Below are 15,850 nucleotides of genomic sequence, written 5' to 3'. Positions count from 1 at the left end.
CATGCTAATGTATTACCCCCACTCCCATGAGCTCTAATTTTGTGTAATAGCCTCTTGTGTGGCACCTTATCGAATGCTTTCTGAAAATCCAGATACACTACATCCACTGATTCCCCTTATCTACCCTGCTAGTTACAACCTCAAAAAACTCGATTAGATTTGTCAAACATGAGTTCCCTTTCATAAATCCATGTTGACTCTGCCCAATCATATTATGATTTTCTAAGTGTTCTGTTACTACGTTCCTAATAATAGATTCTAGCATTTTCCCTGCTACTGATGTCAGGCTAACTGGTCTGTAGTTCCCTGTTTTCTCTCTCCCTCCTTCCTTGAATAGAGGGGTTACATTTGCTATCTTCCAATCTGCGGGAACCATTCCAGAATCTAAGGAATTCTGGAAGATCGAAACCAATGCATTCCCTATCTCTGTAGCCACCTCTTTTAAAACACCAGGATGTAGGCCATCAGGTACAGGGGATTTGTCGGCTTTTAGCCCCATTAATTTCTCCAGTACTATTTCTTTACTAATACTAATTTCTTTAAGTTCCTCATTCTCACTAGACCCTTGGTTCCCCACTATTTCCGGAATGTTTTTTGTGTCTTCTTCCGTGAAGACAGATACAAAGTATTTGTTTAATGTCTTTGCCATTTCCTTATTCCCATTATAATTTAGGAACATAGGAGGAGGCCATTCATCCCCTCGACCCTGCTCTGCCATTCGATGAGATCATGGCTGTTCTGTGACCTAACTCCATATACCTGTACCCGCTTTTGCCCCATATCCCTTAATACCTTTGGTTAACAGAAAGCTATCAATCTCCGATTTAAAATTAACAATTGCCGTTTGTGGAAGAGAGATCCAAACTTCTACCAGCCTTTGTGTGTAGAAGTGTTTCTTAATTTCACTCCTGAAAAGTCTGGCTCTAATGTTTAGACTATGCTTTGTCGTCCTAGAATCCGCAACCAGTGGAAATAGTTTCTCTCTTTCTACCCTATCTGTTCCCATTATTACTTTGAAAATTTTGATCAGATCACCCCTTAGCCTTCTTAATTCTAGGGAATACAACCCTAATTTGTGTAATCTCTCCTCGTAACTTAACCCTTGAAAAATTTCTCTGTCTTTGCTTGTAAGGGACCAACGTTTACTTTCACTAATCTCTTCCTTTTTACATACCTATAGAAACTTTTACAATCTGTTTTTATGTCTCTCGCTAGTTTACTCTTATATTCTATTTTTTCTCTTTTTATCAGTTTCTTGGTCCTCCTTTGCTGAATTCTAAAATCCTCCCAATCCTCAGGCTGGAAATGAAGAGTAGGTTGCCTTTCAAAAGCTAGGCTTTATTAACCTTAAAAAACCAGCAGTACATATTAAACACCCAGTCTCCACCAAACTGTGGAGAACTGAATTTAAGATGGCCACCACCGGTCACATGACATCAACTAACCAATAAGTTTACAGCATATATCTCAAGGCAGGAAAACAGGCAACCAATTACAATGCTTCTTATAAAACAAGAATAATCACCACATTCACCCCTCCTTTTAAAATATACTTCAACCTAGGTAGCCTTTACAGTTTATAATTAATTATTTATGACTAAAACAATACATGTATAATACCTTCAACAATTTTAAAATTTTATTATTAAATTATTTTAAAAGTCCATTTTTAATCGGTCGACCGGATATCTTGTTCGTGTCGACCTTCTTAGCCTTGGTGGAGTTCCTTGCCCTCCCACACCAGGAGTCACAGAAATATCTTCTGCAGGGAGGCTATCAATATCCCGATTATCAACGGTATCCGGATTGGAAGTCCCATTAGAAGGTAAACTGGGAGGGTCATGAACATCCATCGGAGGCAGACTAAGAGAATTGTAAGTGTCTGCAATAGGATTGGAAATATTCATAGTATCTGTGACGACATCAACATTATCTGAATTATGGCTATTGTTAATGTCCTCAGAAGAGGGCTGGCCACCACAAGGAGCTAAGTCTTTAACTGAAACCGTACTTTCTTTCCCATCTTGGAATCGAATGTGAGCATATTGGGAATTTGCCTCCAATAGCTCCACCTCCTCCACTAAAGGATCATACTTTGACAGTCTAACATGGCGTCGGAGCAGCACAGGTCCCTACATAGTAAGCCATGAAGGTACCGAATATCCCGTAGTGGATCTCCGCGGATAGTTGAAGAGCCTTTCACGGGGAGTCACATTCGTAGCCGTTGAAAGCAATGATCTAATGGAATGCAGGGCATCAGGCAATACCATTTCCCACTGTGTATTCTTAAGGTTCCGGGATGTCAAAGTCAACATAACTGCCTTCCAGATCACCCCATTGTATCGTTCGCACTGTCCATTACCCTGGGGATTATACGGGGTAGTTCTGCTAGTAGAAATTCCCCGACTCTGGAGGTATTCCTTCAACTGGGAAGACATAAAAGAACTTCCCTGATCTGAATGGATATACGCAGGCATCCCAAAGATGACAAAAAGTTGAGTCAGACATTTAATAACTGTAGCAGCTGATACGTCTGCACAAGGAAAAGCAAAAGGGAACCTTGAAAACTCATCCACAACAGTAAATATATATCGATTCTGAGTCGTTGAAGGAAGAGGCCCCTTAAAATCAACGCTCAGACGTTCAAAGGGAGAAGTAGCCTTTATAAGATGAGCTCGTTGAGGCTTAAAGAAATTCGGTTTACACCGGGCGCAGACAGAGCATGACGAAGTCATCCGCTTGACGTCTTCAACTGAAAAGGGCAAATTCTTACTGCGTACGAAGTGTATCATCCTCGTAACACCAGGATGGCACAAAGCATTATGAAGATTAATAAGCGTATCTCCGTGAATCACAGAACAATAAGCCCTCGACAGCGCATCAGCGGCAACATTATCCTTCCCCGGATGATAAACTATATCGAAATGGTAGCATGCCAACTCAATCCTCCACCTCATTATTTTATCATTCTTAATCTTTCCAAAATGTTTGACATCAAGCATGAAGGACACAGATTTTTGGTCAGATAAATAATGTCTCCATTTACGCAGTGCTTCTACTATTGCGTACGCCTCTTTCTCTATTGATGAATGTCTCTTCTCACTATTGTTCAGAGTACGTGAGAAAAAGGCCACAGGTCTTCCATTTTGGTTCAGGGTAGCCCCAATTGCAAAATCGGAAGCGTCCGTCTCAATCACAAAGGGAACCTGCTCATCAATAGAATGCACAACTGCTCCAAGGATATCCTTTTTAAGATTATCAAAACACATCCTGGCCTCCCATGATAGAGGATATGTTGTAACCTGAATAAGGGGCCGGATCTTCTGCGAGAAGTTTGCAATCCAATTAGAATAATAAGAAAACAGTCCAACAACTCGTTGCAAAGCCTTAGAATTAGTAGGGCAAGGTAAATCAATCAGTGGTCACAGCCGTTCTGGATCTGGTTTAATCTTGTTTCCCGAGATAATATACCCCAGTAAATTTACCTCGGTGGCCGAAAAGATACACTTCTCTTTATTGAAAGTTAAGCCAACTTTTTCCGCAGCTTGAAGGAATCTTTCTAAATTAAAATCATGCTCCACCCTTGATTTGCCACACACCGTGATGTCATCTAAATATGAAAAGGTGTCAGAGAGAGAGTTATCACTTATAAAAGCATCCATTGCCCGTTGAAAACAGGCGACACCGTTAGTAACACCGAATGGTACTCGGCAAAACTGGTACAGCTTTCCGCCAGCTTCAAAGGCCGTATATGGTTGGTCCCTCTTAGCGATAGGAATCTGATGATAAGCACTCTTCAGGTCAATAGTGCTAAAAACCTTATATTGAGATACTTTATTGATAAGCTCATCAATCTTAGGCAGGGGGTACGCTTCTTATGTCTCTCATTAGTGGTGACAACTACCTGTGCCCGCCAGGGCGAAAAACTAGGTTCAATGATTCCTTCCGATAAAAGACGTTGAACTTCAGAATTAATAAATTCTTTATCCTGACTGCTATACCTTCTTGACTTGGTAGCAATTGGCTTACAGTCCGGCATCAAATTGGAAAAAAGTGATAATGGAGAAATGGATAAAGAAGTTAATCCACAAATAGACAAAGGTGGCTTAGTTCCTCCGAAAGAAAGACTGAGAGACTCATGTAATTGAAGCACATCATGACCAATCAAAATATCCGCACAGAGATTAGGCAGAACAGATAGGCGTATATCAGTATACGTATTACCTAGGAGAATTAATTTCACAAGGCAACAACCAGCTACTTGTGAGGTGAGAGTCATCTGAGCCATACACACCTGATAGGAAACAGGCGAAATTTTCAAACGCTTCTCCCTCACAAACTGAAGACTTATAAAGCTCTCAGTACTGCCCGTATCTATAAGGGCCTTCACTTCTAACCCATTAACTTGGGCCATAACTATAGCTTTGTTTAGGCCATGGCGGCAGAAACTGATGCAATAAACACCCTATCTAAAGGCTGAATGGTCGCAGAGGAGGCAACCGATTTGCAAACACGTGCGTAATGACCTCCCTTGCTGCATTTACTACACACAGCCTCCCGGGCAGGGCACTTCAGACGAGGGTGCCGGGCGTTCCCGCAAAAATAACACTTCTGAATCCTAGAGGCAACAGCTGCCGAAGTAGAAACTTTCGGAATCTGGTAAACCACTCCTATTAAGTCCACATAATTCCTTTTCATCCGGAACTGCCGAAACCACAGTCGCAGGCCGATCAAAAAGAGCATAAGAATCCGAACTTCTCTGAGCCAAATCCAATGTAGAGGCTTGCTCAAAAGCACTCTTAAGATCCAAAGTCTTATTTTCTAATAACCGCTGATGAATTGATCTAGACAGTAATCCATTAATAAATGCATCCCGTACCGACTCTTCCTTATGTTCTTCTGCAGACACAGCCTTATAATTACAATTAGCACCAAGGCACCGGAGTGCCTGTAAATAAGCATCCAAGGATTCTCCCGCCTGCTGCCTATGGGCAGATAAAAGATGACGTGCAAATACCTCATTTTTGGGCTTAACAAATTTTTTTTCCAACGTAGCAATAGCCAATTCATAAGTTTCACAGTCCAAAATATACTTGTACACATCCGGAGCAATGTAGTTGATTAGTATATCCAACTTTAGAGATTGCTGATCCAACACACCCAAAAAGTTTTTAAATGTACGATACCAATGTTTCCATTGATCATCCACTCCTGCAGAATTAGGGTCAGCATTAAATCGTTCCGGTCGAAGATATCGTTCCATTATAGCAACAGTTTAATAAATTGAAATGAAGAGTAGGTTGCCTTTCAAAAGCTAGGCTTTATTAACCTTAAAAAACCAGCAGTACATATTAAACACCAAACTGTGGAGAACTGAATTTAAGATGGCCACCACCGGTCACATGACATCAACTAACCAATAAGTTTACAGCATATATCTCAAGGCAGGAAAACAGGCAACCAATTACAATGCTTCTTATAAAACAAGAATAATCACCACAAGGCTTACTACTCTTTTTGGCAACATTATAAGCCTCTTCCTTTAATCTAATACTATCTTTAACTCCTCTTGTTAGCCATGGTTGGACCATTTTTCCCATAGGGTTTTTATTCCTTAAGGGAATGTATATTTGTTGTAAATTATGAAGTATTTCTTTAAATGTTTGCGATTGCTTATCTTTCAATCTAGTTTCCCAACCTACCTTAGATGTTGTAAATGCAGAGTTAAATCAAGGTTTCTGCTCTATGTTCTGAGAGGTTGTGTGGCCTTTAAAATGTATTGTACCTTCTTGGAATTTAAATCAAAGCTACAGACAATTTTAAAGCACTGAAACATTTTAAAGTCAAGGGATAGAAACACTGTAACAGCAATGCAATGGGTACTTGGGCTAAGAGAAGTACTTGGCTAGTGTGCCCTTTTGGCATTGGGTGGTGCAGTGGATTAGAGCACCGCCCTTTGAGGCCTGAGTTTCAATCCAGCTCAGACTAATCAGATCAAAGTCTCCTCACAGGGAGTGTTGAGATACTGCATGAGTGCTGAAATATAAATGAATAAAGATATACGCCCCTCAGTTCAACCCCCCTGTTCAATGACCCGTATATAAACAAATGTAATCAATTGTCTTTTCTGCATCGGCATTCCTTTGTGTTGTGGGGGAATATTCCATGATTCATGGATTTTTTTTTCCTCATCAATATTCTCCCCTTTCGTCCTCCCCTCAGTGTTGACTCCTCCCCGGTCCATGGGTGTCTGACACCCTCTGGTCTCTGGCCCAATAAAATAGCAGGCAAATGAATTTCACCCAAGCTTCTTGCGTATTTGTACACTAACAACTCACAATCTGATTTCAATCTATTTTACATTATTATATGGCACAGTTTAACTTAGCTGTTGGAGGAACTATTGAACTCGCAGTGTCAACCTCTAACCAGCCACATTACACCAGACAAAAAACATTTCTGATACTGAATATTATAAAACAGCATTTCTCTTGATTTTTTTAAAGCATTTTAATGTATAATAATTTGGGAAAAGTAATATTTTTCTACTTTGGTAAGGTTTATGCAACGGTTCCCATGTCACATTACAGAATATTGAAAATTAATCTTTGAAAGCGCACCATCAAGTGGACTAGTATTGCATTTCCCACATCCTTTGTCTCTCCTGAGATTGTTAAGTTAGTGCCAATTGGGTCAAAAGTAAAATCAGTTTGGTGCTGAAGATGCATGTCAACAAGCAACTGGTTTGAGGATTGAAAAAGCCAATCACTTCAGCTCTTAACAGCCGTCAAGCGAGGACGATTGTTTTGTGTACGGTAGATTTTCATGGCTCCAGAGATGGAAAGACAGTATTTTTGCACACCAGGTCACCAAGCGTTCTTCAATTATATTATTTCTTTTTGTAATTAGAGTGAAATTTAATTAAAGGAACCATCTTCATGGGTAAAGGCAGGTTCTCCACATGTATGTTTGGAGAATATAACGGGGTGATTTACCTCAAGTGAACTAAGAAAGAAAAGACTTGCATTTATATAGCGCCTTTCACCAACACCGGACGTCTCAAAGCGCTTTACAGCCAATTAAGTTCTTTTAAAGTGGAGTCACTGTTGTAATGTGGGAAAGGTAGACAGGTGTGAAGAGAATGAGCGGAGTTTTATTTTTGAACTTTTAAGAATTTTGCATTCTATTTGGCATGGCCTTAAAATATTCAGAAGCAGAGCAAAGCAAAATGTTTGGAAGATTTTGTAAAAAGTGCTGCAGTTTTAAAATGAACCTATGTAGGCTAGCAAGGAGGATCTCATTAATTAAAGGATGTGGGCTGCATATCCCTGGTCCAGCTTCCCAAGGGGATGCATTTTAGCAATTTGCTATCATTCTATAATTTGCAGTGGATTTGAATTTTACTTTATGAATTTGAAAGGGTTTAACACAGTTCTCATGCATGAACATTGCTTTGCATTAAGATAATGAAGTATGTTGCACATTAGTCTAAGCTGACAATGAGAGGTGCAAAACTAGAGTGAAATGTTACACGTGATTAATAGCAGGAACGGGAGGTGAATACGAGGCTCGAATCTAATCAAGAAGTTCAGATGATCATCATATATTGCTTGAATGCTGGTTAATGACATCTTTCGAACTGCTTGATTAAATTACTGCCTTGCAGTTTACTGACAGATGCCCTATTGCCCTAGAAGTACAAAACGTAAAATAGAAATGAATTGTAAAAAAAGCCACATGAAAGCAAATACAATAAGGACTTACATTTATGTAGCGCCTTTCACGACCACCTCAAAGCACTTTACTGCCAATGAAGTACTGTCACTGTTGTAATGTGGGAAACGCAGCTGCCAATTTGCACACAGCAAGCTCCCACAAACAGCAATGTGCTAATGATCAGGTAATTTGTTTATTGAGGGATAAATATTGGCCAGGACACCGGGAATAACTCCCCTGCTCTTCTTCGAAATAGTGCCATGGGATCTTTTACGTCCACCCAGAGAGAGCAGACAGGGCCTCGGTTTAACATCTCATCCGAAAGACGGCACCTCCAACAGTGCAGCACTCCCTCAGCACTGCACTGGAGTGTCAGCCTAGATTTATGTGCTCAAGTCCCTGGAGTGGGACTTGGAACCCACAACCTTCTGACTCAGAGGCGAGTGTGCCACCCACTGAGCCACGGCTGACACAATGCAAACTTATTTCGTCGTGTAAATGAGCTAATTTGAGTTTCCAGCCTGTTTTTGTACGGCCATGCCAGAATTTCATCAGGAAGAAAATAAGACAACAAATCATTGTTCCTACATTAGATATGAATTTTATGAGGAAAATATGACAGGAGGGAAATTTCATTGACAGAGTATCACCAAAATATAAAGACAGTTAAAAGTGCAAGAGTTTAAAATACATTTTCTTTTGTAAGTTACAGTTGTTATGATTATGAGTGCTTTTAACATTGGTTACAGATTGAGATGTCAAATATTTAAGATAGACAGAAAAAAACCAACAGGACATGTTTGCATTGAAATGGCCTACATTGAGAGAGTGGATTTCAATATTTGGCAGGATTCAGCAGGCAAACTTTCAGTATTATGCTGTGGTGAACCACATTGTGAGTGGGACAGGTTCAATTCCACCAGCTGCTGTCAATCTATTACATACAGTTCAGAACCATAAGATCAGGATTGGAAGAGTTGGTAGGACATTATTATCACCACCATATTGAGATGAATAGAACTGTTTTTCCAAATCTATTTAATACAAGGTACAGGAAACTCTTTTTTATCTGGCACCGACGGGACCGCCGTGGTGCTGGTTTATCAAAACGTCCGGATTACAGAGAGGTATAGTTAAAAGGTACAAGAGCTCCGTACACAGCAACAAATCCAGGCTTCCCTGTTGCTTAGCAACAGGTGCAAGAAGCCCGGCCACAGACCAAGCACCCCTGTTGCTTAGCAACAAGTGCAGGAACCCAATTATACAGCCACAGTTCCAGGAACGGCCACTAATATGAAGTAAAACTTACCTGAACCTACTCCTGAATTTTGCCGGTAAATCGCGAGTTTCCTGTATGTATATTTCAGCAGGTCAGGCAGCATTGAGGAGAGAGAAACAGAGTCAATGTTTCGAGTCGGGGACCCTTTGTCAGAACTGTTTCACTTAAAATATTTTTGTTGTATATTACCAGTGATAAGGTCTAATATATATAAAGGCGTGTAATTCAGGGCATTATACTTGCATTCATTGTTGTGGTAACAGAAGCTTAATAATATCTTATGTGAAGATTTCTAGATTCTGCTGTTTTAGAGATACAGGCAAAGTATTTTCAGACACATTCATTTCTGCAGTGAGAGGTTGTGAACATGTCCTCATCAATCACTGTACCAGAACAACAGATTCTCTTATGGTTTACTGTTGGAAAAGCAGCCAAGTTCCCAAAATGCACTGAGGAAGAAGCTGAAGATGAGGCCCTTTACATTGAGCTGTTCTTTACCCTCAGGGGCCACATTGTGCATTTGAAGACCCATGAGGTGGCATCTCCTGGTGGACTGACTTGTTTGGAAGTGGCACTTTTTCATGATCTACATTCAGATCTAAACAGAAGTGAAAACCAATGTAAGGGCGAAGCAGTTCATGTTGCAAACAAATAATTGTCACAGTATCGTTCATTCACTACTGGATTCTTCAATACATTTTAGGAGCTTTAAGAACTTTAGCTTTTCTTCCTTTTGGCAGGAGTAGTTCTGAGAACCTGCAAAGCTTACTGTTCTGTGGGGAGGCCCGAGAAGTTTTCTGGACCTGAAAAAGCTGAAAGGATAAGCTGGCAATTTAAACACTAAAATCTCCAAGCTGCATTATCATTTCTACTGAAGTATTAAAATTATCTACATTTTTCAGAATTATTTCAAAAAGGATATGTTTCTTTGGAAATAACTCCCACAATACTAACACTGGTCTTGTCTTAAGCTTTACGGTATAAGAGAGTAAGGGCTAAACTGACAGATCCTGGTAGGAGATATGAATTCAATATCAATCACTTCTGTTATCTAATATATTGAACTTGTTTTATAGGAATGGTTCACTTAAAGTCGTGATTTGACCAGACATTGTGGGAAATATGCCTGTTTGAATTCACAACTTCAATAATGATTGTTTTGGTGAAAACAGCTTAGATAGGTTAAACAGAAAAATAATTAAATAATAAAAATTGGAGAAAAGAATGAAGAAAAAGTAAGAATGGGGTGGAAAGAGTAACCAGAAAGTGAAGTGTTTAATCTCTTTTATTTTAAACAAGATGCTCACAATAAATTAGTGGATGCATTAGACCAAATTGACAGGCTGGAGGCAGTGGCAGGAGGCCCCAGCCAGAGACCCTTGGGGCCGGTCTCTGGCAATCGAGAGGGATAGATCGGGGCTTGGATTGGTGGGGGGCGGGATGGTGCTGGTGAAAGAGCCTGACAATGGCGAGGTGGAGATCGGGACTTCGTGGTGGGGTGGGGTGGGGTTGGGGGGCATGGCAGTGTCACTGTTCGTGGCAGCGAGGAGAGGCTGTGATCGGTAGGAGGGAGAAGGGAGGTGGAAGGTTTGCTTGAGCCAGGGTGGGGGGGCGGGGGGGGGGGGCAGTACTCCTGCTTCTGGCCCACAAGGAGTGCTCTAAAAAGCACTGACCTGCTGGAGCTGGCTGCTCTCGTCTCCATTTTGCTGCCGGGTTTCCCGTACCCTGGGAAAGACGGCCAGCAGCTGTTAAATTTAAATCAGCCCCCAATTGCACTGTGGGAGCCTGATGTAAATATGACAATGAAGTGCCCCGCCTCTCCAAAATGGGACACACCTTGCTACCTGGGGAATCATGCCTTGATTTTAAATTTTTAACCCTTCCCCGACCCTCTCCCACCCATTATGTGGGGGAAGTGGGGTGTTAATATCGAGGTCAAAGTGTTTACTTACATGCACTAGCAGATCTAACCTGGTGCTTTCCACAGTAAATCAAATGATCACGTGTTTTATAATGATGGGAATGTTATACTTTGTAATGCACAATTAATTATTCTGTTGCTACTTGGAGTTATGTTTAATTTGGCCTGTTTCATAAAGGTCACAAAGCTATAAATCCTGAGGCCCATTAGTGATTAACAGCTCTTGGTGAGGGAGATTTGCAGATTGTTTGTAAATTTCTGCCTCCAGAGCAAAATATACCCCTTAATTTCCAAAATGGTGTTGGTAATGTTAGGGAGAGATCAGAGTAATAGATTTTTAAAAAAATTAGAATTACTGCAAATTAAGGATTTAATAAATTGTTCAGCTAGTTTGGACATCAAGTACTGAAAGTTCAGTGATTTTAATGGTGACGTTAGCTCCAATAAAGTTTCGGGAGGTCAATAGAAAGAAAGAAAGATTTGCATTTATATAGCGCCTTTCACGACCACCGGACGTCTCAAAGTACTTTACAGCCAATGAAGTACTTTTTGAAGTGGAGTCACTGTTGTAAGGTGGAAAACGCAGCAGCCAATTTGCACACAGCAAGCTCCCACAAACAGCAATGTGATAATGACCAGATAATCTGTTTTTGTGATGTTGATTTGAGGAATAAATATTGGCCAGGACACCGGGGAGGACTCCCCTGCTCTTCTTCGAAATAGTGCCATGGGATCTTTTACGTCCAATATCAGAGTAGTATCTCTGATGACTAATGAATTCCAGTGAACACCAACACCCCAATCTGTTAATTTCACAGTCAGCCTTCACTCCGAGATTAAAGGCATCGGGTGCAATTGGAGTTTACTTTCAAGCAAGTTGGCTAGATTTACTCTCTACCTTCTTCCTTAATCGAACACTGCTTTATATCACTAATTGAGCATTGTAAGAGGCAAGGTGAAATCCTGCCAATCAAGATGAAGTCCCACATCCTGCAAATATCACCTGTTGTATTAATGTTCCATATCAGGATGCTTTGAGGCATAATTTCCACCTTCCTCTCACAGAAATGAATCAACTGCCGAATATTCTGCTTTGGACCAGAATAGGCATGTTACTGGCAGAAGCTTCTAATCTATTAAGTAATAGAATTCAACCTGCCAAACAGGCTATCTTGTTATTAGGTAACAGAACACTGCAAAGTCATTCTGAAGCAGTACTTCTTGTTCTAAAGAAGAGAACACTGCAAAGTCATGCTGACAGCAGTATTGCTCAAGCAGTTAAATAGTCATCTGATTTATTGTTCAAATGTTCCATGGCAGTTTCTTGAGATGATTCCAAGAACACTGGAATCTCCGTAACTTGGCTGTTTACAATAAACAATGGAATGAGCTTCCGACCACAAATCCGCAGCATAACTAAGACCGCCTACTTCCACCTCCGTAACATCGCCTGTCTCTGCCCTTGCCTCAGCTCATCCGCTGCTGAAACCCTCATCCATGCCTCTGTTACCTCTAGACTTGACTATTCCAACGCACTCCTGGCTGGCCTCCCACATTCCACCCTACGTAAACTTGAAGTCATCCAAAACTCGGCTGCCCGTGTCCTAACTCGCACCAAGTCCCGTTCGCCCATCTCCCCTGTGCTCGCTGACCTACATTGGCTCCCGGTTAAGCTACACCTCGATTTCAAAATTCTCATCCTTGTTTTCAAATTACTCCTTGGCCTCGCCCCTCCCTATCTCTGTAATCTCCTTCAGCCCCACAACCCCCCGAGATATCTGCGCTCCTCTAATTCTGCCCTCGAGCATCCCTGATTATAATCGATCAACCTTTGGTGCCTTCTGTTGCCTAGGCCCTAAGCTCTGGCATTCCCTGCCTAAACCTCTCCGCCTCTCTACCTCTCTTTCCTCCTTTAAGACGCTCCTTAAAGCCTACCTCTTTGACCAAGCTTTTGGTCACCTGCCCTAATTTATCCTTATGTGGATCGGTGTCAAATTTTTTGTCTTAAAATACTCCTGTGCAGCGCCTTGGGACATTTTACTACGTTAAAGGTGCTATATAAATACAAGTTGTTGTTGAAGGCACAAGTTAAGGAGACTACCTGAAATTAAACTAGAAATGTAGATGTTCAGCGATGCGTTACAGTATATAAAGTGTAATATGATATCTTATCTGTATACATACACTTTGCCTGACAGACTGAAGCAGGAGCTGGCACAGTTGCCACTTGATCTTCCCTCTCTCCCCCACAAAGGGCAGAGATCTTCCGTGCCACATACCTGCCGGCTTCGAGGGAGAGAAAAATGACAAATGAAAGCAGTAGAACAGTGAATTATTTTAGGAGAATTAATACCGTGCAATTTTTTTTTAACACCTTCTGGGCGCCTGTACTGACTTGTTCAATACATCAGTTCCCATAGCAGGATTTTACTTTCGTCAGCAAAGTGTTCAGTGATAAAACCAGTTTTAACAGGGGCAGAAAGGAAAATAAAATTCACAACGTCACCCTGTGGAAAGTAAGGGGACTGAGGGGAAAAGGGCAAATAAGCAACAGCTATAAGGGAATAAAAAGTGATTTTGTGCCCCAATTGAAATGATAATAATTGCAACTATTTAAACTGTTGTTCTTTACTGGATGCAAAATCCAATAACTTTGAACGGTTATTTTTTGTTACTGTACTGTTATTATTTTTCTGGACACATCGGCCGTGAAATTTGGCTCCTTTGCGCCTGCCGTTAGCGCCTCCAGGGATCACTTATCGGCAGGGTGTTGCTGAGGCACTCCCCGATAATGCCATACCCCTGCCAGAAGCAGCCCAGGCGATGACGCAACCCCTTAGCGCCCCGCCGTAGCCCCTTGCCGCCCCGCAGCAGAAATTCAGCTGCGCCCTGCGAGGCTACCGTGGGCGACGTCAGCGCCAGCCTCGCGGGTCGTGAACTGGGCCGCACTCCGCTGGCAGGGCATTATTTAAAGGTGAGGTACGGCTGCGACCCACGCCGCCATTTTCATCTTTTGGCCGACCTCCATGCCTAGTGTGGGCCATTGGAGGGCCTGAGGAGCTTGCAGAGTCCCTCCCCTTTAACGGAAGGGGAGGGGCGCTGAAATGCATCAGTGCTACGCAGAGCGGCCATGTAGCACTCCGGCGTTACCCGGCTTTGCGCCCTCGATACCGTCCCGAGAGAAAGTGGAGCGCCCAAGATAACGCTCATTTTCCTCTCTGGGGCGGTAAGCCGAATTTAGCAGCTGGGGCAGTACTTCCGCGCCGGGCACTAAATCTCTGGCGCTAATTCAGTTACCGTCCCCAAACGGGGCATAACCGAATTTCACGCCCTTTTTTTTCCTCTGCTTTTTTGGTCCACTGACATCGGCACAGACACGGTGGGCCATATGGCCTCCTTCTGTGTCGTAATTTTTCTATGATTCTATGATCATACACCACACATCAGCAGAGGCCAGACAGGTAACTCGCTCCCAGGACATTCCTTAACTGGCTGTGCGAATCGCATAGGTTGACTTACTCTCCAATTTTCCTTCACTGAGATTCTGAAGGACAGTATGGACAATTGCCAGTGTCAACCCACATTGTGGCATTGCATACTGCAGGGAATTGGAAACGAAAACACAAAACCACTGTATATCTAGTATGCTACTAAAGGCTTGTTTTAATTCATATAAATCCTGTTTATCAATATTGCAGGTTACTTTTATGACACCATAAAGTTAGAAATATATCTTACATATTCGAATAAAGACTTATAATAAATTTAAATAAAAACATCCACTTCTTAAACAGACTTTCCTTGTATGACTCAGCACTTATCTGGGGCAGCCTGAAACGATCGCACTCAGTGAATAAAAAGCACTCATTTTCCGTCTGCCTCAGTTAAATGAAATAAAAGTTATAGGTACAATTCTAGCACCTTACCATTAATGATAACTCAGACCATGTTGCTCCTTCTTCTTCCACTCACAGTTAGTGGGTGCCGTTTCTACCTGCAAGTTACCTGGTACTGTGTTCTTGACAACGCTCACACAATCTTACTGTGTCTGGACCTTGGATGCAACCTGTGGGAAAGAGAACTTAGCTGTAGACTTTGTGTTACTGTGGGAGAAGCCTAAAGGACAGTTAGTCAGCCCTCACTGATAGCTACAAGTAAACGTTACAGGATGCAAGTTGTGAGGGTTTATCGAACAAAAAGAAAACCTTATCAGCAACACCTAATACCAGAACAATTTCACTGTCAGTTGTGGAGTCTACAATTTCAATAATTTTGCCCAAGTACCCATATCAGATGTTTAAAGAACAGTAGCGTTCAACCTAACAAATACCTGTTGAACTTCTATCAAGCCACAATACACGACAAGAATATGATACCTGCTGTTAACTGTAACCATTATCTTCAATGCAGCTGAAACTTACCCTTGTGCACACCTGCCTAGAGTCACCTCTGGACTTTTATGCTCCTCGGTTTTTATTGATAGGCAGTAACTCCACCCTTCGTTACCCGAGCAACCATGTAACTCGTGAACAAAAGGGTGCCAGCCAATTGAAACACGGCAGAATTTCAGTTCATCTAATTATTCAGTTGCCCATTCTTCACCTGTCAGGTTTATCCGGTCACTATTTGTGAGCAAAATGGCCCTTGTGCAGCTTCAAATGCTTTCCTCACTGCTTTTCTGTGAACTCTATATGCAAGTGTGTGCTATTTTGATAAACAATAAGTGAAAATTCTGTTTTATAACTAGCTATTATTGTTAATCTATACTGAAAAAAGCTACCATACATAGCGCATTACTGCTGAATTAGGGTGCTCACACCCACTTAAAAGATACTGACAGTTGTTTAAGGTAGCCAGTAGTTCAGGTGTGCAGATCAGGAAGATTCCCATGTTGAACTCCGGTAGCTGACCTGACCTGACCCAGGAGGGCAGTA

General features: G+C 41.7%; 1 long non-coding RNA gene across 2 annotated transcripts; it reads right to left on the bottom strand.

Moving 5' to 3' along the window:
• Positions 1 to 8,291: 8,291 nt before the first annotated feature.
• LOC147101805 (uncharacterized) lies at positions 8,292 to 15,377 on the bottom strand. 2 transcript variants are annotated; one of them, XR_015073369.1, is made up of 4 exons: positions 15,338 to 15,377; positions 14,843 to 14,982; positions 13,101 to 13,202; positions 8,292 to 9,593 (listed from the first exon to the last, which is right to left on the bottom strand). It is a non-coding gene; the product is annotated as an uncharacterized LOC147101805 (long non-coding RNA). The 2 variants fall into 2 exon arrangements; XR_015073370.1 differs by having other exon boundaries at positions 15,247 to 15,338.
• Positions 15,378 to 15,850: the final 473 nt, after the last annotated feature.

The sequence above is a fragment of the Somniosus microcephalus genome, chromosome 23 (assembly GCF_052327205.1).
Source record: "Somniosus microcephalus isolate GS21.2 chromosome 23, FLI_Smic_1.0, whole genome shotgun sequence".
Taxonomy (NCBI): Eukaryota; Metazoa; Chordata; class Chondrichthyes; order Squaliformes; family Somniosidae; genus Somniosus; species Somniosus microcephalus.
This window is presented reverse-complemented; position numbering and strand designations above follow the sequence as displayed.